This window comes from Delphinus delphis, chromosome 4 (assembly GCF_949987515.2).
Source record: "Delphinus delphis chromosome 4, mDelDel1.2, whole genome shotgun sequence".
NCBI classification, from domain to species: Eukaryota; Metazoa; Chordata; class Mammalia; order Artiodactyla; family Delphinidae; genus Delphinus; species Delphinus delphis.
In genome coordinates, this window is record NC_082686.1 from 26624060 (window position 1) to 26647079 (window position 23020).

Consider the following 23020-nt stretch of genomic DNA (forward strand, 5'->3'; position numbering starts at 1 on the left):
CAATTACCCAACTTTTTTTTTTTTTTTTTTTTAAATAAATGCCCTAGAGAAAATACTGTTTATACTGAGGGTTCTCTTAGTCAAGTCAAATGAAGAGAAGCCCTGTGAATGGGACTTTTCAGGGAGCTAGCTACCTGACAGGTCAAACACTGAAAGGTTCTCTGGTGATGCAGTTTTGGAGAAGACTCCAAACCCATTCTGCACCCCTCCCCCATTTGACTGTTTTTTCTGCTGTTTTTCACAGCTACCCTGTTTGAGTGGCTTGCTGATTTCCAAGGTTATCATGGAACTGGGGAAAAGAGAATGGGAAAAGGGTAAGTCAAAGTGCCATAAATCTCACCACTGTTCTTACCAAGATTCAGCTTTTTTTCCTGTTAAATGGCCTTTGGATTATTGGAAACTTTTGGTTAATTTCTAGGTTTCTGAAAAGGTTGATTTTGACAGTTCATCCAGTGTTTTTATTGCTTATGTGAAGGAATCAAATTTTGAAGTTCTTTACATTGGGTTCCAGAATTGCTTATCTTTGAGGGTTATTATTTTAAATTTACTTCTTAAAATAATCAGAAGGCATCTTCAATATTGCACAAAGCTTTAATTTGTGGGGTTGCTTCAATGAAATTGCGTCACCACCATCAAACAAATCTTTTAGTACAGAAATGAAAGAGAAGATGAGTATTTTCTATTGAGAGGACACAATGCTGAATAACTTCATCAGCAGCAGTAACATATATAGTAACAGGATGAGCCAAAAACTGTCTTGTTTCTTCAGTAACCTCAGTTGAAAGTGGGTATATGTTTGGTTTCATAATGCACATTAGTGTGCCCACAGGAGCAACCTAGCTGTTTAGTACACTGAGAAATAATTGTTCTTGCGTGGTCATGTTAAACTTTAGAACTCTGACTAGTAAAATTTTAATGATAAAATTGTAATAACAACTGATTTTAATACAATTTCTGATTTTTTTACCCTGAAGCTTATTCTATGTTGTTATTATGTGGCTTTGGCTTCATATTTAATTAAATACATTTGACCCTTTGTATTCATGGGGTCCTGCATCCTTGAATTCAACCAACTGTGAATGGAAAATATTTGGAAAAAAGATTTCAAAAAGTTCCAAAAGGCAAAGCTTGAATTTGTTGCAACTATTTACATAGCATTTATATTGTATTAAAAACTATTTACATAATGTTTACATTGTATTAACTATTATAAGTAATCTAGAGATGACTTAAAGTATGTTGGAGGATGTGTTTAAGTTATATGCCAATATTATGCCATTTTATGTAAGCGACTTGAGCATCCATGAATTTTGGTATCCATGGGGGGTCCTGGAACCAATCCCCTGCAGATACCATGGGACAACTGTACTGACTTTAATACTTGTTTATTCAGCATTTTTTCAATTTATGTTTTCATTACACCTCTACTTCCTAAGAGTAATTGGAACAACTTATGTAGTGCAGAAAATTATAACCAAGTAATTGATGTTTTTATAGGTTTTACAGATATATATATATATCTATATATATATAGATAGATAGATATATATACTTGTTTTATATAATGGCTAAGACAATGGAAATAATTCTTGTGTGACAACATGCATCATGTGAGAAGTTTGTGTCTGAATTTTTCATTTTCCTTCCTTACTTCAAAAAGAGCTATGTGGAAGGCTAGAAAGTAACGGTTTTCTACGAGGTTTTCTGGCATTTGTTTTACAAACTTGTTAGCCCCTATGAAAAGATTAAGAAGAGCAATGAGGCGGTAAAAGAGAGATTGGGTTTCAAGATATAACAAGAGCTTCATTTTGGATTAACTTTTACTTTTGAAATAATTTAAAATTTTCAGAAGTGTCTGAAGAACATCACAAAGAACTCCAGTACAACACTGTGATGGTTAACCTTATGTGTCAGCTTGACTGGGCCAAGGGATACTGAGATAGCTGGTAAAACATTATTTCTGGATGTGTCTATAAAGGTGTTTCTGGAAGACTTTAGCATTTGAGTCAGTAGACTGAGTGAAGAAATCCACACTCACCAAAGTGGTGGGTATCATCCAAGCCATTGAGGGCCCAAGTAAAACAAAAAGGTGGAGGAAAGGTGAATTCTCTCTTACCCTCTCTCCTTGAGCTGGGACATCCATTTATTCTTGAGGTTGGACATCTGAGCTCTTGAGTCTTGGGCCTTTGTACTTAGACTGGAAGTTACATCATCAGCTCCCCTGATTCTAGGGCCTTCAGACTTGGACTGAATTCTACCACTGGCTTTCCTGGTTCTCCATCTTGCAGATGGTATATCATGGCATATCTCAGTCTCCGTAATCATGTGAACCAGGTACCATAATAAATCTCCTTTTATATATCCTATTGGTTCTATTTCTCTGGAGAACACTATTACAAACCTTCAACTTATTCCACAATTTTTAGCATTTTACAACTTTTTCTTTTTTCTCTCTCTTTTTGGCTTGAGACACTTGTAAGTTGCAGGTACAATGCCCAAAACTCCCAAATTTTTCAATGTGGCTTCTAAAAGCAATGGTATTCCCCTCTATAACTCTAGTATGAATACAATACTATAGTCCAACCCCCAGACATTCAAATTTTATCAGTCTTCCAGATAAGCCCTTTAGAGAATAAAACTTTTTTTTTTCCTTTTCCTCATTTCTCTTCTGGTCCATAAACCAATCCAGAATCACACATTGCATTTAGAGGCCATGTGTTCCAGGTTCTTTCAACTTTATTTTTCATGGCCTTGATTTTTTTTTCTTTAAGATATAGATGTTTATGATGTTTCCATATAATTTGTTTCCAGTTGTGCATGTTTTGGCAGGTATATCACAGAAGTAATGCAGTGTTCTTCTCAGTCCATCCCATTAGGGGGCAAACAATTTGTCCCACAATTGGTGATGTTAACTTTTACCACTTGTTTAAAATGGTGTCTGCCAAATTTCTCCCTTCTGAGGTTAATTAATAATTTTCTTGTAACTTGTTGATTAACAAGTAAATAAAAATATTGTGTGGGAAGATACCTTGAGACCATGTAAATGTAAATATCCTGTTCCTAATCAAACCTTGATCTATTAATTTTAGCATCCATTGATGAATCTTTCCTGAATCAGTTATTATTATGATGATTGCCAAATGGTGATTTTTCCAATTCCACTATTCCTTCTTTATTTGTTGTTAGTTGGCATTCTACTGTGAGGCAGGGATTTCTCATCCATTTCTATAACAAATTATTATTTGTATTTATTTAGTCAGTAAGGCACCTTCAGGTCAACTTCTCTGTTCTTTCGAAATGTCCCTATCAACATTTGAATAAGCTCTCTTACTTTCTGTCGTGACAGAATGTTCTAAGTTAATCTTATAGTTTCCTAGCTCAAGCCCTGGAATCAGCCACTTTTCCAAGAAACTACGTTTTTTTGATTTTTTTTTTTTTTTTTTGCGGTACGCGGGCCTCTCACTGTTGTGGCCTCTCCCGTTGTGGAGCACAGGCTCCGGACGCGCAGGCTCAGCACCCATGGCTCATGGGCCCAGCCGCTCCGCGGCACGTGGGATCCTCCTGGACCGGGGCATGAACCCGTATCCCCTGCATCGGCAGGCGGACTCTCAACCACTGAACCACCAGGGAAAACCTGGTTTTTTGATTTTTAATTTGGAGAATGGATTTAGAATCCACAACTTGGGAACCAGGTGTGTATTCATTACTTCCAGGGTACCGTTGCTTTTTTTTTATTGGAGTATAGTTGATTTACAATATTGTGTTAGTTTCAGGTGTACAGCAAAATGAATCAGTTGTACATATACATACATCCACTCTTTTTTATGTTCTTTTCCCATATAGACCATTACAGAGTATTGAGTAGAGTTCCCTGTGCTATACTGTAGGTCCTTATTAATTATCTATTTTATATATAGTGGTGTGAATATATCAATCTCAATCTCCCAGTTTATCCCTCCCCCCTTCCAGGAAAGGATCTAGAGTCAAACATGACAGCATAAATTCAAGAGTGTAGAACAGGGCTCAGCAAAATTTTTCTCTAAAGAGCCAGATAGTGAATATTTTTGCCTTTGTAGGTTATACACTACCAAATTCTACCATTGTGGTATGATGTGAAAACAGCCATAGATGATATACATAAATAATTTGGTGTGTCTGTGTTTCAATGAAACTTCATTTATGTTTATACAAAAAGCAGGTAGTGGGAAGGATTTGACCCAGGGGTTATGGTTAAACCCTGGTAACCATAAGTTTGTTTTCTACATCTGTGACTCTATTTCTGTTTTTTAGATAAGTTCATTTGTACCCTTATTTTAGATTCCACATATATGCCATTGCTTTTAAGACTTCTTGTAGGGCAGTTAAAAAAATATATGTCTGGGTGCACAAACTCACATGTACACATATCTATGTTTATTTATAAGTAAAAACCGTTAAGTTCACACTGATGCCTTACATTTACTCTAGGTTTTCTTCTCTCTTATATTTGTACCTTTTTTGTCCAAGAAGGATAACTCTGATTATCCTAGTTCCTACTATTCTGAATGCATTTATTTATTTGTTCAATTATCTTGTCTTTAACGAATCCTGAAATCCTATGAGCTGTTTCCTTGTTGTCAGCTTTGTAAAATATGCCCATTATGCTGATGAAATTCCTCTCCAGCTCAAAAGCTTCTGACTCATGCCATTGAGCAACTGATTTCCCACAGGAAAGGAAAAGGGAAGGAGCTAGGTAGAACATTCTGAAGAGTCATTTCTATCCCAGACTCATAAAACAAATTACCTTGGCATTAATGAAGTGACGAAAAGAGGACTGTGAATCCCAAAACAGTAGAGATTATCTTCTGCTTCTCAGGAAATGCTTCTCTAGAGGGAGACACGCAAATTCTAAAGAGAACTGCCTACATGGTGATTCTAGTAAGAAACAAAGGCAGCCTTTCAAAGTAACTGTCTCCCAATCAAGAATGGAAGCTGGAGAGAGTTGATGGTCTTGAAGCAACCATGTGGTCAGGAATAAGAGACATCAGTGAAGAGAGATGATTGGCGAATAGAAAGTGTCCCCTCCCACAGTGCCTTGGCACTGAACCAAGATACTGGAACCATGGAATGGCCTTGGGGATTGGAGAAAAGCTGAGTGACTGAGGGAAAGGGACTTGGAATTAGAAATAAAACTGAGTTACAGAAAATAAGGTACTATCACTTGAGCACTCAAGTTTATGGGTTGAGATTCATAGCCACCATATATGGAAATGGTATAAGGTAACTACACAAATATAAAGTAAGGGAATTAAATATTAATGCAGAACTTGCAATGCTGATAAAAACCATGTGACTAAATTTTACCAGTAAACTGTAGAGTTAATGAAATCATTACTTGTCATAGTCTGATGCAACTGGAAGATATTTTTACCTCAAATTCCTTTAAAATTTTTAGTATATTCTCCCAAACATCCTCTTTTCATGGTAGCTTTTCAAGTTTTGACATATTTAAGAAAGTCCACTATGATAAAAATTTTTAATGATAGATTTTCTTTTTTGCAATGACCTCTGCATTCAAGTCTTTCTTTGCCCTTTGTAAGTCATAATCCTAGATTGAGTTCTCACCATCCTTTGACATCACCTTGATAAATGCTCCATATTATGCCCATCTCCTCTGCCTCTGTCAACATCAGGAACAGGCACTGGGCTGTAGAATCTATTTTTGTCAAACAAACTTCTCATTTGTTTTGCTTGTCACAGCAGGTTATCTTGGACTTCTTTTTGCTAACTCTGCCTTTTCCTTCTTGTTCTGCATAATGCACACACAATATGTCCCAGACATTTCAGCAGTTACAGAGTTAGAATCACAAAACAATATGAAAAAGTGTGTTCATATCCTATTGCCTTGACCTAACCTTGCAGATTGGTTCCCTGCTATTCTAAGTATCCACTTTGTTTCCTACAATCTCCTTTTCTTTGCTCATGTAATTCCTTCACCAACTCTGAACTTTTGATAGTCAGTGTTCCAACTATCCTTTAAGGCCCTCCTCAAAGCATATTTTTTGAGAGAACATTCCAGATCCTTTCCATGTGAATTAATTTTTTTCTTTCTTGGATCTATCATTGCATTTTTTACCACAAATATAACACTTAACTCATTCTTTGACTGGATTCTCATTACTTGGGTAAACTCAAATATGGGAAGGCAAACTTCAAAGCTTCACAGAAAAAGTAGGTATGGTTTCAAGACATAAGACTGTAAAATAAGCCTGAGTTTTGCGTACTTTCACAAATGGCTTGGATGAGGAAAAATTGTCAGGAAAGGATCTAAAGAGTCAAGCATGACAGCATAAATTCAAGAATGTAGAACAGGGCTCAGCAAAATTTTTCTCTAAAGAGCCAGATAGTGAATATTTTTGCCTTTGTAGGTTATACACTACCAAATTCTACCATTGTGGTATGATGTGAAAACAGCCATAGATGATATACATAAATAATTTGGTGTGTCTGTGTTTCAATGAAACTTTATTTATGTTTATACAAAAAACAGGTAGTGGGAAGGATTTGACCCAGAGGTCTAGTTTCCTGACCCATGGGCTAGAAGACCTTGTTAAAGGGGAGAAGAAAGCTTCAGTTGACTTTCTCATAAGAATGATTCCAGTGTTGGTGTAACCAGTTTTTAATCTTTCTTCAACAGCTGGATCAGTTTCCAATTTCCCACTAGATAGTTTTATTATATGTCCTATAGGCACTTCATATTCCCCATGCCTAAAACTAAACTAATTTTCTTATGTAGGATAAGGGTCCCAATCTGTTTACATCAAAGGTTACATAATTTTATAAGCAATTTAATTTCTAGGTCTATGTGCTTCTTTATTTACTTATGCTCAGTAAGTACCTGAGTGCTCTCAATTATAAATATTGAATAATTATTGTTGAGAGAAAATTTTCCATGGGTCTCTCAGTTTTGAATTTCTTGGAATCAGAGGTATTCACATTTTTCTCATGACTGTCTTTTCCAAGAGGTTTGTATAGCAAACAGCCTTGTAAGATAGAGAAAGGGTCTTTTCTCTAGAGCAGATGACAGGTTTCTTTGTTGTCAAGTATAATAAGGATAATGCATTTCTCCAGGGCAAAGGTTGAGCAGGCTTTCTTGCAGCCCATTATAAAAAACTGGAGGTTCCTAAGATCGATTTCTTAGCTGTGACTGAATCAAGTATGGGTGATTCATCCTGAGGTAAAATTCTTCTCCAGCTGTGAACCTGTGAAACCAGGCAAGTTATGTGCTCACAAAATATAATAGTGTGACAGGCAGAGGAGAGACATTCCCATTTTAAAAGGGAGAAATTAAAAAGGAGAATGTACTCCCAAGCAAGTCCAAAACCTAGCTGGGGAAATTCCTTTAGATTTTAAGGCTCAAGATAATCCTCTCTGCCCCAATGTGCTGTCCTCCAGGCTTACTATGTGGTAGCCTCATCTTCTGGGCCCATTGGGATGGCAGTGTTGCCCCCTCAGCCCTGGATGACAGCCCTGCTCCACTGACACCATGGAAGAGACATCATCGTCTTATGGACCTGTGCCCTTTGCACCTGTGGTGGCAACCCTGCTGATGAGCTCTGTGTCACTTTCATGGTCATTCTTCCATTTTCTTGAGGATTTAGCATGTTCCCAGCCAGATAGCCTTATTGTCCTATTCTTTAGAATCCCAGAAGTCTGACAGACTTCCTTTGTTTCATTCCCTCTCTGTCCCCTTTAGTCCACATTGACAGTGTTTCCACTGAAATAACCCCATCTCTATTCCTTTCTTCTGCTGAGATGGCCTATTGAATCCAGGCAGATAGAGTCACATAAGACTCATACATATGAGCCACACCCACAATCTCTTTGTTTTTTTTTAAATTTTCATTGAAATATAGTTGATTTACAATGTTTTGTTTCAGGTGTACAACAATGTGATTCAGTTGTGTGTGTGTGTGTGTGTGTGGTCCTTGGTTATGTATTTTGTATATAGTTCTTGGTTATGTATTTTGTCCTTGGTTATGTATTTTGTATATAGTTCCTTGGTTATGTATTTTGTATATAGTTCTTAATTTTAAGCCCAAACTCCTAATTTAGCCTTGGTCCTTGGTTATGTGTTTTGTATATAGTTCTTAATTTTAATCCCAAACTCCTAATTTAGTCCCCCCCGCTTTGGTAACCATAACTTTGTTTTCTCTGTCTATGCCTCTATTTCTGCTTTGTAAATAAGTTCATTTGTGTCGTTTTTAGATCCCACATATAATTGATATCATATGATATTTGCCTTTCTTTGTATGATTTACTTCTCTCAGTATGATAATCTCTGTTCATCCATGTTGCTGCAAATATCATTATTTTATTCTTTTTTATGGCTGAGTAATATTCTGTTATATATATATATATATATATATATATATATATATATATATATATATATATATACACACACACACACACACAACATCTTTATCCATTCATCTGTTGGTGGACACTTAGGTTGCTTCCATGTCTTGGCTATTGTAAATAGTGCTGCAATGAACATAGGGGTGCATGTATCTTTTCAAATTATGGTTTTCTCCAGATATATTCCCAGGAGTGGTGTTGTTGGATCATATGGTAACTCTAATTTTAGTTTTTTAAGGAGGCTCCATACTCTTTTTCCCCAGAATCTCTTTATCAGATGATTGCACAGCCACATCCTTGGTGTTCTCTCCTGAACACACTTTCTCATTTTTTTGCATTATGGATAGACTGAGAATTTTCCAAGTTTTCAAGTTCTGCTTCCATTTTGTTTAACAATTCTTTCTGTAATTCATCTCCTTTTGCATTTTATTGTAAGCAGTAAGGAGAAATAAAGCACCTTCAACATTTTGCTTAGAAATGTCCTCAGCTAAATATCCAATTTCATTGCTCACAGATTATTACCTTCCACAAAATACTAGAGCACAATTTATACAAGTTCTTTGTAACAAGGATCACCCTTTCATCAGAGTCCAACAACATGTTCCTCATTTCCACTTGAGGCTTCCCCAGAAGCATCTTCTGTATTTCTACCAAAAAATCTCTTCAGATAATCTTGGCTTTTTCTAACATGTACCTCAAAACTCTTCCAGTCTTGACCCATTACTCCATTCCAAAGTCACTTCTACTTTTTTAGATATTTTCTGCAGTAGCACCCCACTTCTCAGTTCTAAGTCTGTTGTAACAAAATACCATAGATTAAACAAAAGAAATTTATTCTCTAACAGTTATGGAGGTTAGAAGTCCAAGATCAAGACCTAAATAGGCTTGGTTTCTCCTGAGATCTTTCTTCTTGGTTTGCAAATGGCCACCTTTTTGCTGTGTCCTCACTTGGTCTTTCCTCTTCCTTTGTATAATCAATTTCTTGCTTACAGTAGTCAATCTCAGTCTTTCAGAAGTTCCTTCTCATTTGGAAGTAATCAGGCTCAATCTCTTTATGTTGATGTATCTATCCACCCATCTAATGTTTAACTATTATGTGCATATTCATGATGCTGATTTTTTAAGGTACCATCTAATAATAATAATATTAAAATATTTACTTCCATTTGGATAAGCTTCCTAAAGAGCTGATCTAGTGCTTTGAATTCTTCCTCATTTAATTTTAACTAAAACCTGAAAATAACAGCAATTAAGTCCTGAACCCAAAAGATGTTACCTAGGAATAAAATCTGTGAAATGTCTTGGGATGATTGACAAAGTAAGCTATCATGTAAATAGCTGACTCCATGGAAAGGATGTATATATATGTGACTAAGGATTTCCTGGTAAATAGAAATTCAAAATCTGGTTGTTAAAAAAAATGAATGAAGAATGTCACTATAGTGAAGATGAGTATATCAGATTAGTGTTTATAATCATTAATCTAATTAACATCCTTGTTCTTTTTTTCTCTTTTCACCAAGCAAATTTCTGATTATAATTTCCCTTCCTGTAGTAATTTGACTTCTGGCAGGAAAAGGTCTGCTGAGAACTTAACTCTCTCCTACTCTTGGCACTTATACTTCTCATTGTTTGTTTGATATTGAATCGTGATGTGCTAGATAGCTATGTTTGCCTCTATAAGTGTACTTTCCACTTTTTGCATCCAATTCTTTGCCCCAAGTGACAGACTTAAGTGGACTAAATCAATGGGTCCTTTTGTCCACTAGTTTCTTATTGTGTTTGGCCAATGGGAAACCCTAAATTAGATAAGAGGGAGGAATGACTGAGGAGTCAGTATACTTATTCCACCGTGTGCCTATGACTCACTATGACCCTTAACTGAAAGTTACTAATTCTTTCAAGGTGATCTTGCCTATAACACTCTTCACTTCTGGATTCTGATAAGAACTCTACCCATCCACCTTTTATTTTCCCAGAGGTATTAATAGTTCCATTGTTACTAGGCCTGGGGTAATTCAGTGTCCCCTTGTGGCTTCGCTTTGTTCAGTATTTTTCAAAATATCCTAGTTAGAGTGTGCCTTACTAGGACCATATTGATTATTAGCTTTACCGTATTTGGTCTTGACTAACACAGTAATTGGTTCAGGCAACAGTTCCAGAAAGCAGATTCTCAAAACAGAATTCTAGAATGAATCATTCATCTATGCAAAGAACACAGGGATAACAACTCCTTGCTAAAGGCAATGGACATGGGTAATTCATAGCAAAGAGTTGCATTATAATTGATCAAATCAAATCATTAGATGAAGCACAGATGGAGGAAGATCAAGGAGCTGCGGCACCTAGTAATTACGGCAACAATAGCAATTATGAGATCGTTAGATTCTCTGGATTTGGTTTATCCTTAGAGATGGAAAAAGCAAAAATTTAGGAAAAGCAAAAATATGAGCAAAAAACAATTATGAACACCTGTGAAGATCCAGAAGCCCTGTTGGCAGTTTTGAAGGAATCCTTCATCTCAATTCATAGTGAATGTAAGACTGAAGATTAACAGGGTTTCGTTGTAAACATCAATTAAATACTCAATCTTGCTAAGTATCTCACACTAAAATATGGACGATTGTGGAAAAGAAATAGAATTTTCATGTATAGAATGGTGATGCTTACATAATAGGGACAAAAGTGTACTTACCCTGTTTTACCTCAATGCAGAGTCAAATCTGCTCTTCTACATAATATAGTCTGGGACAGTGCCTCTCAATTTTTAATGTACCTGGGAATTCTATTAAAATGAAGATTCAGGCTCAATAGTTCTGGGGAGTGAGCTGAGGTGTGGCCTAAAAATCATCTTAATTCTTTGCCTTGAAAAAATTATGTTAATTGAAAGTGGCGAACAGGAAGTAACAAGCACCGTAAGTATCCTACTAAGATTTATGTGTGCCAGAGAGTGGGAGATAAATGCTGAAAAAGTTCAGTGGTATGCCACATCATGGTTAGGGGTTCATGGTTAGATAACTCTTCTAAAATATGAGACAAGTTATTCTGCCCAACACAATAAAAGGGACACATAGTTTGGTTGGCTTCTTTGAATTTTGGAGGCAATATGCACTACACTTGGTCACCCTTCTTCAGTCCATTTACTTATCCAGACCTGGAAAAGTGCTAATATTGACTTGGATCTTGAATAATAAAGAGCTCTGCAACAAGGCTGGTTTTTGTTCAAGCCACCTTACCACTTAAGTCTAATAACCTAACACAGCCAATGATTTTTAAAAAGTATTTGTGACAGACACAACGTTGTGTGAAACTCTTCCAAACTCAAATAAGAGAAATCACAGCTCAGGCATCTACAGTTTATGAGTGATGCAATGTGCTCCCTATTCTTCCATCAGCTATTTCCATTTGAAAAGCTTCTAGGGCTATTGGGCTCTGGTGGGAAATGAACGCTTGACTTTGTAAAATCCTGTGCTCATGGGAATCAAACAGTCCAGGATAAACTGTATGTTATCTGACTGACCCAATCATAAACCTGGATATGCACAGCAGCATTACTTTATAATATGGAGATGGCATATAGTAGATTGAGCCCAAGCCAAGCTGCTCTGGGAGACACAGTAAACAGCTCAAAGGGATGACTTAGTTTAACATCGTACATGTTTCACTGTTTTACCACCGTGGAGAAGGAGAAAGGATGAATGTGGTTTAGGTAAATCTGATTATTATACCAGCACCAGCTAGAAGTGGCCAGAAGCTCTCAAGGAAGCCCTGAAAGACTGTGGTTATAGTAGATGTCATGGTGCACTCTCCAGATTATTTCCTTTGGGACCGAGATGTTCATTTCTCCTGCGTTTGGGAGTCTTGGCAACCAACTGTTTCTAGTTGAGTTCTTGTCTATCTAAGCCTTGCTCTTAGCTGAAGAAAGTCTACCCACCTAAAGTCAAGCCCTCTACCTGGGAACAGCCCAATCCAGTAATTAGTCATGCAGAGGTAGTAAGGCCTGCCCCCATGTCTCAATACAGAATATCTCTGAAGAACTATCCCAATTGCAAAGCCATAGAATCAGCTAAGGTCTTTGCTGCGACTCTATCACTCTTCAAATTCTCCCTCTGCCTGGTTCTGCTTCTTCACTTCATAGCTTCTGATCTCGAACATGTCCAAATAAAATTCCTGCACACAAATCTTGGAATCTGTTTCCAAAGGTGCCAGTCTGTGACAGTAGGTGTCAAGAGTGGTCTGAGCTGAGGTGCTGGCAGAGTGTAAGGGGACCATAGGATAGGTTGTGAAGTAAACAACGTTTACTAACTCAGGCCTTTTAACCAGCCATAGGAGCAGAGTGTTGCAGCTTTTTTTTTTTTTTTAACATCTTTATTGGGGTCTAATTGCTTTACAACGGTGTGTTAGTTTCTGCTTTATAACAAAGTGAATCAGCTATATGTATACATATATCCCCATATCTCCTCCCTCTTGCTTGTGTCTCCCTCCCACCCTCCCTATCCCACCCCTCTAGGTGGTCACAAAGCACCAAGCTGATCTCCCTGTGCTATGCGGCTGCTTCCCACTAGGTATCTATTTCACATTTGGTAGTGTATATATGTCCATGCCACTCTTTCACTTCGTCCCAGCTTACCCTTCCCCCTCCCTGTGTCCTCAAGTCCATTCTCTACATCTGTGTCTTTATTCCTGTCCTGCCCCTAGGTTCTTCAGAACCATTTTTTTTTTTGATTCCATATATATGTGTTAGCATACGGTATTTGTTTTTCTTTTTCTGACTTACTTCACTCTGTATGACAGACTTTAGGACCATCCACCTCACTACAAATAACTCAATTTCGTTTCTTCGTATTAAAGCCTCCTTAATCAATCATTCTAATGACAATATCATACTGTTTGCTTCCATAATCTTTTTACCCAAGGCTCAAAATACCAGTTGTTTCCTTCAGTTCTTCAAGTCAAAACGTTTACTTTTTAAAAATAACAAGTGTAAAAACAGTGAAATACTGATTAATTTCCAGCTTCCTATTTTCTTCCTCTGATAATTCAATAATATGCCCAATAAATGTCATTTTCAGTTTATATATTTTTTCCTGTACAATCGGGCTGAACAGATAAATAATACTTGCTTTTAAATTTAGTGTAAAGTTTCTTCTCTCACTTTATTATCTATTAAGTTAATAATCTGATTTTGATTTCTCAATTCTAAATAGTGATAATATTTTATCTTTTAAAATATATCTCACATGTTTGACCACTTTAACATCAATTTTGAAATGATTTCTACTGAACTAGAAACTTTTTATTGTTTTCTATAATCACTGTGCTGTTTGTGGTTTGAAAAGCATCATTATGATTAGCTAATTATTGACCAAATTACATATTCTTTAATAACATAATATTTTATATTACTGTTTATTTATACTTGTTTAATACTATTGGTCATTTGCTATTTATTCATCCCTTTTTACTTCAGTTCTAGTAATTAAATGTGTGCTTTTCTTTTCTGTGTAAGTGAAGTTTCACATTATTTTAATTGAAAATCAAAGTTTTTCCAGTAACAGCTTGGTCCAAAACTGATCTTAAAAATTGTGAAATGTGACAACAACTTGAAATATGATATTGAAGTTCTGTATGTCTTTTCTTCATTTGAAATAATTTGGGTGTTTAATGAAATATTGAATTTTCTACTGTGTTCATCCAATGGAAAATTCTCAAATTTTAAGTTGAGTCAGATTGTGTTTAGCTAGAACCATTCTCATACTGTGAAAAGGTGAAAAAGTCATTTTCCAGGGTCATAATTTAATAAACATACCAAAACTAGTGGTGTAATTTTTCTTTTTTGCAATTTTGTGTTTTTATAAAACTAATTTTTATCTTTTAAATAGCAGGCAAGAGTTGCACTGTTATAGATCTGATATTAAAAATTATCTTCCTCAATCTCATCATTTTGATCAGCAGTAAAATCTTTATTAAATATTTAGAAGTTGCATTGATTTTGTTAAGCCTGTTCCACTTGTGAATCTGATAAGAATAATTATATTGCTCATTCTCATTGTTTTGATCAGCAGTTACAACTTTTTAAAATAAAAATTTTTAATGTTCTGTTTGTAAGATTTGCGTAAATCATGCTCTACAGAAGTCAGCTCCCTTTTGTTATTTCCTGTTTTAAAAAATGTAAGTAATCCTTCTCTTTAAATATATTCTGTTTCTTTTATTTTTTCAGATTTTTATCTTTTTTGAGTTCTGCTTTTCTATTTCTATCAATATATCAACTTGTACTCGTTCTCAGTATCAGAGAGATTAAAAATTAAGTACAATTTAATTTAGAAATTGATAAAATTTGAACATATTTTAGTAAAAATATTAAGTACATGTAAGAATGAAAAGTTAAAATTAATTAAATGTTAAATGTATTTTTCTTCCAAAATAAAAAATAATCTATTAAATGTAAAGAGAAAGTTATAATTAATAAATATGAACATTTTAAGGAAAAATGTTTAAATCTAAAAATTTAGAAAATTTAAAAATTGGAAAATTTAATTAAATCATAATTTTTTAAAAATAAAAATACTTCATAAAAATATAACTATTAGCCATTCTAGACTTCAATGTCTACCTACCTAGAAATATAAAAATTGATATTATTGTTCAAGCATATTATTCTAAACCCACTTATATAAGAGTTTAAGAGCAGTAAATTATGCACTATTGTCAAATGTTCCCCAATCACTTACAACTGCTGCAAATACAGCATTAACATGTAAGCACCTCACACAAACTGGAATATAATGAAAAAAGAAGAAAATGAATATCGACACCACTGGGAAACCACATTTCATAAAGCAAGAGTTTATTGCATTTATGAGATTTGAGAGGAAAGATTTGAAAAGTTTAGTTTCTGAATTTTCCTTTCCTAAGCTCTCTGTCATTCAAATCCTCCCAACCTCCTTTCCCATCTTTGATAGTAGCACAACCCACAGACTTTGACAGTGCCGAGATTCAACTGCCATTGTTTAGAGCACATAGAGCCCTGATCAGAAGTGTTTCTGGGGTAATTAAAGTCAGTATTTGGGGTTATTGATCACATATTTCCAGAGCTGAGGGCCAAATATCGAGAGAAGGAGTTGCTTGTGTCTTCTTTACCACAATGTTGTGTGAGTGGAACCACATTCCAAGGGCTCCCTAGTGATGTGAGGGAGCCTACCTCCCTGGGTCTTAGGGTAGTACAGGCATACGTTGTTTGATTGCACTTTGCAGCTATTGTGTTTTTTAAAAATTGAAGGTTTGTGGTAACCCTGCATCAAACAAGTCTACCAGAACCATTTTTCCAGTATCATTTTCTCAATTTGTGTCTCTGTGTCACATTTTGATAATTCTTGCCATATTTCAAACTTTATCATTATTATTATATTTGTTATGGTGATCTGTGATCAGTAATCTTTGATGTTACTACTGCAAAAATGTTATGACTTGCTGAAGGCTCAGATAATGGTTAGTATTTTTTAGCAATAAAGTATTTTTTAAAATTGAACTATAGTTGATTTACAATATTGTGTTAGTTTCTGATGTACAGCAAAGTGATTCAGATATATGTATTCTTTTACAGATTCTTTTCCATCATAGGTTATTATAAGATATTGAATGTAGTTCCCTGTGCTATATACAGTAAATCCTTGTTATTTATTTTATATATAGTAGTGTGTATCTGTTAATCCCATACTCCTAATTTATCCCTCCCCACCCCCTTTTCCTTTTGGTAACCATAACTTTGGTTTCTATGTCTGTGAGTCTGTTTGTGTTTTATAAATAGATTTATTTGTATTATTTCTTAGATTTCACATATAAGTGATACCATATAATATTTGCCTCTCTCTGACTTACTTCACTCAGTATAATAATCTCTAGGTCCATCCATGTTGCTGCAAATGGTAATATTTCATTTTTTACAGCTGAGTAATATTCCATAGTACATATATACCACATCTTCTTAAGCCAATTATCTGTTGATGGACACTTGGCTTTTTTCCATGTCTTGGCTATTGTTAATAGTGCTGCTGTGAACATTGGGGTGCATGTATCTTTTTGGATTGGAGTTTTCTTCTTTTCTGGATATATGCACAGGAGTGTGATTGCTGGATCATATGGTAGTTCTATTTTTAGTTTTTTAAGGAATCTCCAGACCGTTTTCCATAGTGGCTGCAACAGTTTACATTCCTGCCAATAGTATAGGAGGGTTCCTTTTTCTCCACATTCTCTCCAGCATTTATGATTTGTAGACTTTTTGATAATGGCCATTCTGATCAGTGTGAGGTTGATACCTCACTGGAGTGTTGATAGCAATAAAGTATTTTTAAATTAAGGTATGTACATCTTTTTAGACATAACATTATTGCACAGTATAGTATAAGCATAAATTTCATATGAACTGGGGAACAAACAAATTTGTGTGACTCCCTTTATTGTGATATTTGCTTTATTGCAGTAGTCTGGAACCAAACCCACAGTATCTTCAAGGTATGCCTGTACTCCCAATGGTATCCTCATTTTTTTTTCACTTTTTATTTTATATTGTAGTATAGTTGATTAACAATGTTGTGTTAGTTTCAGGTGTACAGCAAGTGATTCAGTTATACATATACATGTATCTATTCTTTTTCAAATTCATTTTTAAATCCAGTGACATGTCTATATATTACATTTCCTCAGCCTCTCTGTTACAAGCAATACTACATTGATTACCTCTGTACTCTTGAAAATTTCATTTCATCATGCTCTTCTGCTGCTCCAACTACTTGTTTGTTTTTTCTATTAATTCTTACTCTTAGCAGATCTTATATACATTCTACCAAATTTCTTTCCTTAACTCTTCTTTGTCTTTATACTTGCATTGATTTCAACTATTATGTGTACGGGGATGACACCCAAAGGTATATCCCGAGCTTGAGTGTCATATTTACAGTTGTCTGTTTAACACCCGAATACCTCTTTCTGGATATCACATGAGTGCCCCAGAATGGTACCTCCTAAATTGACTGTTATGCTCCTCAACATTGTTTTACTTGCTGTGAACTTTACATCTGTTAAAGGCACCACTAACCTCCTACTCACCCAGGGTTGAAGAGTCAGACAACTTTGGCTCCTACCCTTCTCATTGTCCATCATCCAGTCAATTTCCTAATGTTGTTACCTTGATTTCTAGAATTTCTCTTACATTTGTCTCCTTTTCTTCACTGCTCACTTCTACTCGTTGTACATAGTATGTGCTTAGTGACCATTTCCTGAATATTGGCTTTATATGTAAGTAAAATATATTTTATGTGAAAGTGATGACATTTTATAATCTCTTTTATAATACCAGGGTAACTCAGTTATTCAAGGTATAATATAACTTTTGAAGGTATAACTTTTGGAGAGAATTCTTCAAGTACAAGTTGGCTGTCCAGTTTTGTTTTTATATTATCACTTTTTTATTCTTTCAAGTAGAAGGTCATAATCTGGCCCAAATAATCAAATGTTTTATTATAGCAAACATAAAAGTGAAAATCCATATGATGAACTCTGCAAATTAAATACTCTAAAAGAGATATTGGTAAAATTTTTTCATGTAAAGAGCCAAATAGTAAATATTTCAGGTGCCTTGGGCCATACAATCTCTGTCATAACTACTGAACCCTGCTGTTATAGCACAAAAGCAGCCACAGGTCATACTTAAACATAGCAGGGCTATATTCCAATAAAACTTTATTTATGACTATTTTAGATTCCACATATAAAGTGAGATCATACAGTATTTGTATTTCTGTGTCTAGTTTATTTCACTTGGCATAATGTCCTCTAGATTCAAGCAAGTTGTCACAAATGGCAGATATTCCTTCTTTGTTTTAAAGTCGAATAATAGTCCATTGTGTATATATATCACATTTTCTTTACCCATTCATCCATCAATGAATATTTAGTTTGTTTTTACCTCTTGGCTACTGGGAATAATGCTATCATGAACATGGGAATGCAAGTATCTCTTCAAGATCCTGATTTCAGTTCTTTTAGATAAATTCCCAGAAGTCAGATCATTGGATCATATGGTAGTTCTGTTTTTAATTTTTTAGGGAACCTCCATACTATTTTCCATAATGGCTGTACCAATTTACATTCCCACCAATAGTGTATGACCTCACTTATATGTAGAATCTAAGAGAATCAAACATATAAGCAGAGAGTGGAATGATGATTTCCAGGGGATTGGAGGAGTGACACCTTGGGAGGATACAAAGTTTCAGTTATGCAAGATAAATAAGTTCTGGAGACATCCTATACAGCAATAGTGCTTATAGCTAACACTGCTATATTGTATGCTTAAAATTTGCTAAGAGAGCAGATCTTAAGTGGTCTTACTGCACAAACACAAACATAATGATGTTAAAAACAAAGGGGTCTGGGGGAAATATTGGGGGGGTATTGGCATTGATGGTGATGATAGGTTCACAGGTATATACTTATCCTGAAACTCACCAAGTTGTATACATAAAATATGTACAGCTTTTTACATGTCAATCATAACTCAATATAGTGAATTAAAAAAAACTTTATGGACACTGAAATTTGAATTTTATATGTTACAGCATATTATTCTACTTTTAATGTTTTCTCAAACACTGAAAAGTTTAAAAACCAATCTTAGCTTTCAGGTTGTACAAAATGGAGGGAGGTCCAGATTTGGCCCATGGTTTTCCATCTCTGTTTTCAAAATAAGCATTTCTGAAAATCAAGAATCCCGATTCTTATTTCCAGAAGAAGTCTAAAAATGAACATAAAGTGATACACATTTTTACTTTCCAAGGAAATTACATATTTGTTGATTCATATTTTTTTGAAAAAAAAAATAGCATTAAATATGCCAAGAGGTACTGGGTAAAGTTTTTTAGGAGATGCAAAGATAAAAAAGAGGCAGTCTTTGCCCTTCTAAATTCAAACTTTATTAGCGGGCAAAAACAATGAAGTAAATAGCTACGAAACAGCATATGATAAATATTACTATTATGGATTTTTAAAAATCCTATAGAATTCCAGGAGAGTGATTGACTGATTGGGAGGAAATAAAATGTGTCATGGTGATGTTGTTATTTAAGGTCGGCCTTTAAGAGTGAATAGAACCATGCTTGGTATCGATGCGGCTTGAATCAGAGAGGAAGCCATGCGATGAAGACTCTGGATACTAGATGGCCTTGGTTGAGAGTGAAGGTCGGTGTTGGGCAGACATATGTGGAGGGATATAAGTTTGGAAATGTTGAGATGAGGGCTTTAAAATATGGATTGATAATTTAGATTATATTCTTTCTGCAATGGGATTCACTCACACAGGGGTTCCCAACCCCTGGGCTGTGCACTGGTACTGGTTAGCAGCCTGTTAGGAACTGGGCTGCACAACAGGAGGTGGGTGGTGGGCGAGTGAGCAAAGCTTCATCTGTCACTCCCCATCACTCCCCATCGCTCCCCATCACTCGCATCACCGCCTAAACAATCCCCCCCTCCCCCTATCCATGGAAAAATTGTCTTCCATGAAACTGATCCCTGGTGCCAAAAAGGTCAGGGACTGCTGTACTAAAGGATATCAAGGAGAAGAAGATATCAAAGATTCCATTTAAATAGTCTGTTTCCTTTAAGAGAGTGGTTAAGTCAGGAATCTAATCTTTGGACAATGACAGAAATTCTAAAAAATTAGGCTTAGATGTTACTATAAAATTTTCTGTTTTAAAATCTATACAAAAACATTGTCAGAATGGCCATCATCAAAAAATCTACAAACAATAAATGCTGGAGAGGGTGTGGAGAAAAGGGAACCCTCTTGCACTGTTGGTGGGAATGTAAATGGATAGAGCTACTATGGAGAACAGCATGGAGGTTCCTTAAAAAACTAAATATAGAACTACCATACAACCCAGCAATCCCACTACTGGGCATATACCCTGAGAAAACCATAATTCAAAAATAGTCATGTACCACAATGGTCATTGCAGCTCTATTTACAGTAACCAGGACATGGAAGCAACCTAAGTGTCCATCGACAGATGAATGGGTAAAGAAGATGTGGCACGTATATACAATGGAATATTACTCAGCCATAAAAAGAAAAGAAATTGAGTTATATGTAGTGAGGTAGATGGACCTAGAGACTGTCATACAGAGTGAAGTAACTCAGAAAGAGAAAACAAATACCATATGCTAACACATATGTATGGAATCTTAAAAAAAAAAAAAAAAGGTTGTGAAGAACCTAGGGGCAGGACAGAAATAAAGACGCAGATGTAGAAAATGGACTTGAGGACATGGGGAGAGGGAAGGGTAAGCTGGAATGAAGTGAGAGAGTGGAGTGGACATATATACACTACCAGATGTAAAATAGATACTGGGAAGCAGCAGCATAGCACAGGGAGATCAGCTCAGTGCTTTGTGTCCACCTAGAGGGGTGGGATAGGGAAGGTGGGAGGGAGACGCAAGAGGGAGGAGATATGGGGGTATATATATATGTATAGCTGATTCACTTTGTTATAAAGCAGAAATTAACACACCATTGTAAAGCAACAATAAAGACGTTGAAAATAAATAAATAAATAATAAAATCCATACACAAACATTGTTTTTCAACAAAATGAAAATGGTTAGTTGACTTAGATTTTAAAATATCAATTCCTTCTTAAAGTTTTGATTATTTGCTAGAAAAGTTAAACATCTTTTTTCTTGAATTTCACTATCTAAACTTATATAGCCGTAGTTAACATGTGCACATCAAAGTTATACTTTAATCTATGGTGTACTAAGCAAACATTTATTCTCAACCTTACTTACTTTACAATCTTATACATATTATGAAATAAGTCCTTGACCAGAGTCCAATTTTTAGCTTGTGGATCCCATACTTTTCTGTTTTGTCTTTTCTTAAAACATCTTTATTGGAGTATAATTGTTTTACAATGGTGTGTTAGTTTCTGCTGTATAACAAAGTGAATCAGCTACACATATATATATATATCCCCATATCTCCTCCCTCTTGTGTCTCCCTCCCACCCTTCCTATCTCACCTTTCTAGGTGGACACAAAGCACTGAGCTGATCTGCCTGTGCTATGCAGCTGCTTCCCACTAGCTATCTATTTTACATTTGGTAGTGTATATATGTCAATGCTAATCTCTCACTTCATGAAGCTTACTCTTCCCTCTCCCATACTTTTCTGAAATTAGTAAAAAAAAATTATAATTCAACTGGGTTGTGTATAAACTAAGTGTAAATGCATAACTGTGTGAATGAAGAAGTTTCCCCATTGTCTTATTTTACTGTTCATTTCCATCTCCTCTCTGTTATTTCTACTACGTAAGGAAATTTGTCAATATGCACATATGTGAATTAAGAAACAAAACCAAAGACCATGGAAAAGGAAGTCATGGCCAGAGGTAAAAACTGAATTGAATTGCAGGATTTGAATGTCTCTTATTAGTCTATGGCATTTCAGAATTACATGCTGTACTATTTTAGAGTAGTTGTTTGACAAGGGCATTTCCAAAAAGTGACACTCCCTCCTGATTTAAATAACATTCTTCTTTCACATTTAAAGATGTATGTTTTAAAAATTCTACTGAATAAAAATGCCAGAAAACCTGCTTTGACATTTAATGATTGCTTATGCATTTTTGTAATAGTGCCCAGGTCCTAAGAATTAATGTATACATCCTTCAAATAAATTCCTTTTAATTCCTGAGGGTTAGTAACAGAAAAAGCTAAGAAAAGACTATTAATATTTATATTTCACCTATCTCATATTAGGTGTAATAGGAGCACACATTTCATAATTCCAGGAATATTATGATACAACAGTGATTCTTAGATGATAAATAGGTTATTTCTTCAAATTTTTGCTGTCAACCAGCAAATTTTGCTTGTTTAAAAGAAGGAAAAGGTAAGAATCCAAAGTAGAAAAGATAAATTCTTTCTTTAAAACTTTATGTTTTTATCACAAGTTCTTTCATTTTATGTTAAATTCTGCTTACCATCCATTTCAAACTCACAAGAGAAAACTACTCCTTCAAAATATGTTTTGAAAATAGCTACTTGCAGAGAAGAAACTCAGTTGTTTACAAATTTACCCCAATCCATGAAGAACCTACATTAAGAAAGTAGATACAAATTGTAGATAAATAGCAACAGTACAAATTATTTTTTGTAATGACCCATTTAGTTAACATGATTATTTGATATTACCAAATAAAATCCTGTAGTTAAGTTCTTGCCACCTTTATCTGCTTGCTCATTAAAGACCGGAGTGGATTATGTTGAATATCTTCCAAGAAATAAACAGCATTTCACACTGCTGCTCTTGGCACCAGTTTATATGATGACTCGGCAGTTGAAAGCCAGTAGTTTTATTAATACCTTCATAGCTATATTTCAACAAAGGAGAGCTTTAGTGATGTATCCCATCAATCACAATTCCCATGTCACCTTTGTGTTATTTTCCAAGCTATACTTATATTGGGCATTATGAAGTGTGTTGGGTGGAGGGTGAGGGGGGGAGATAAAAGTAAAATAATGAAGAAATGGAAATAAGAGATTATATTGAGAATTCTCTCTAAAAT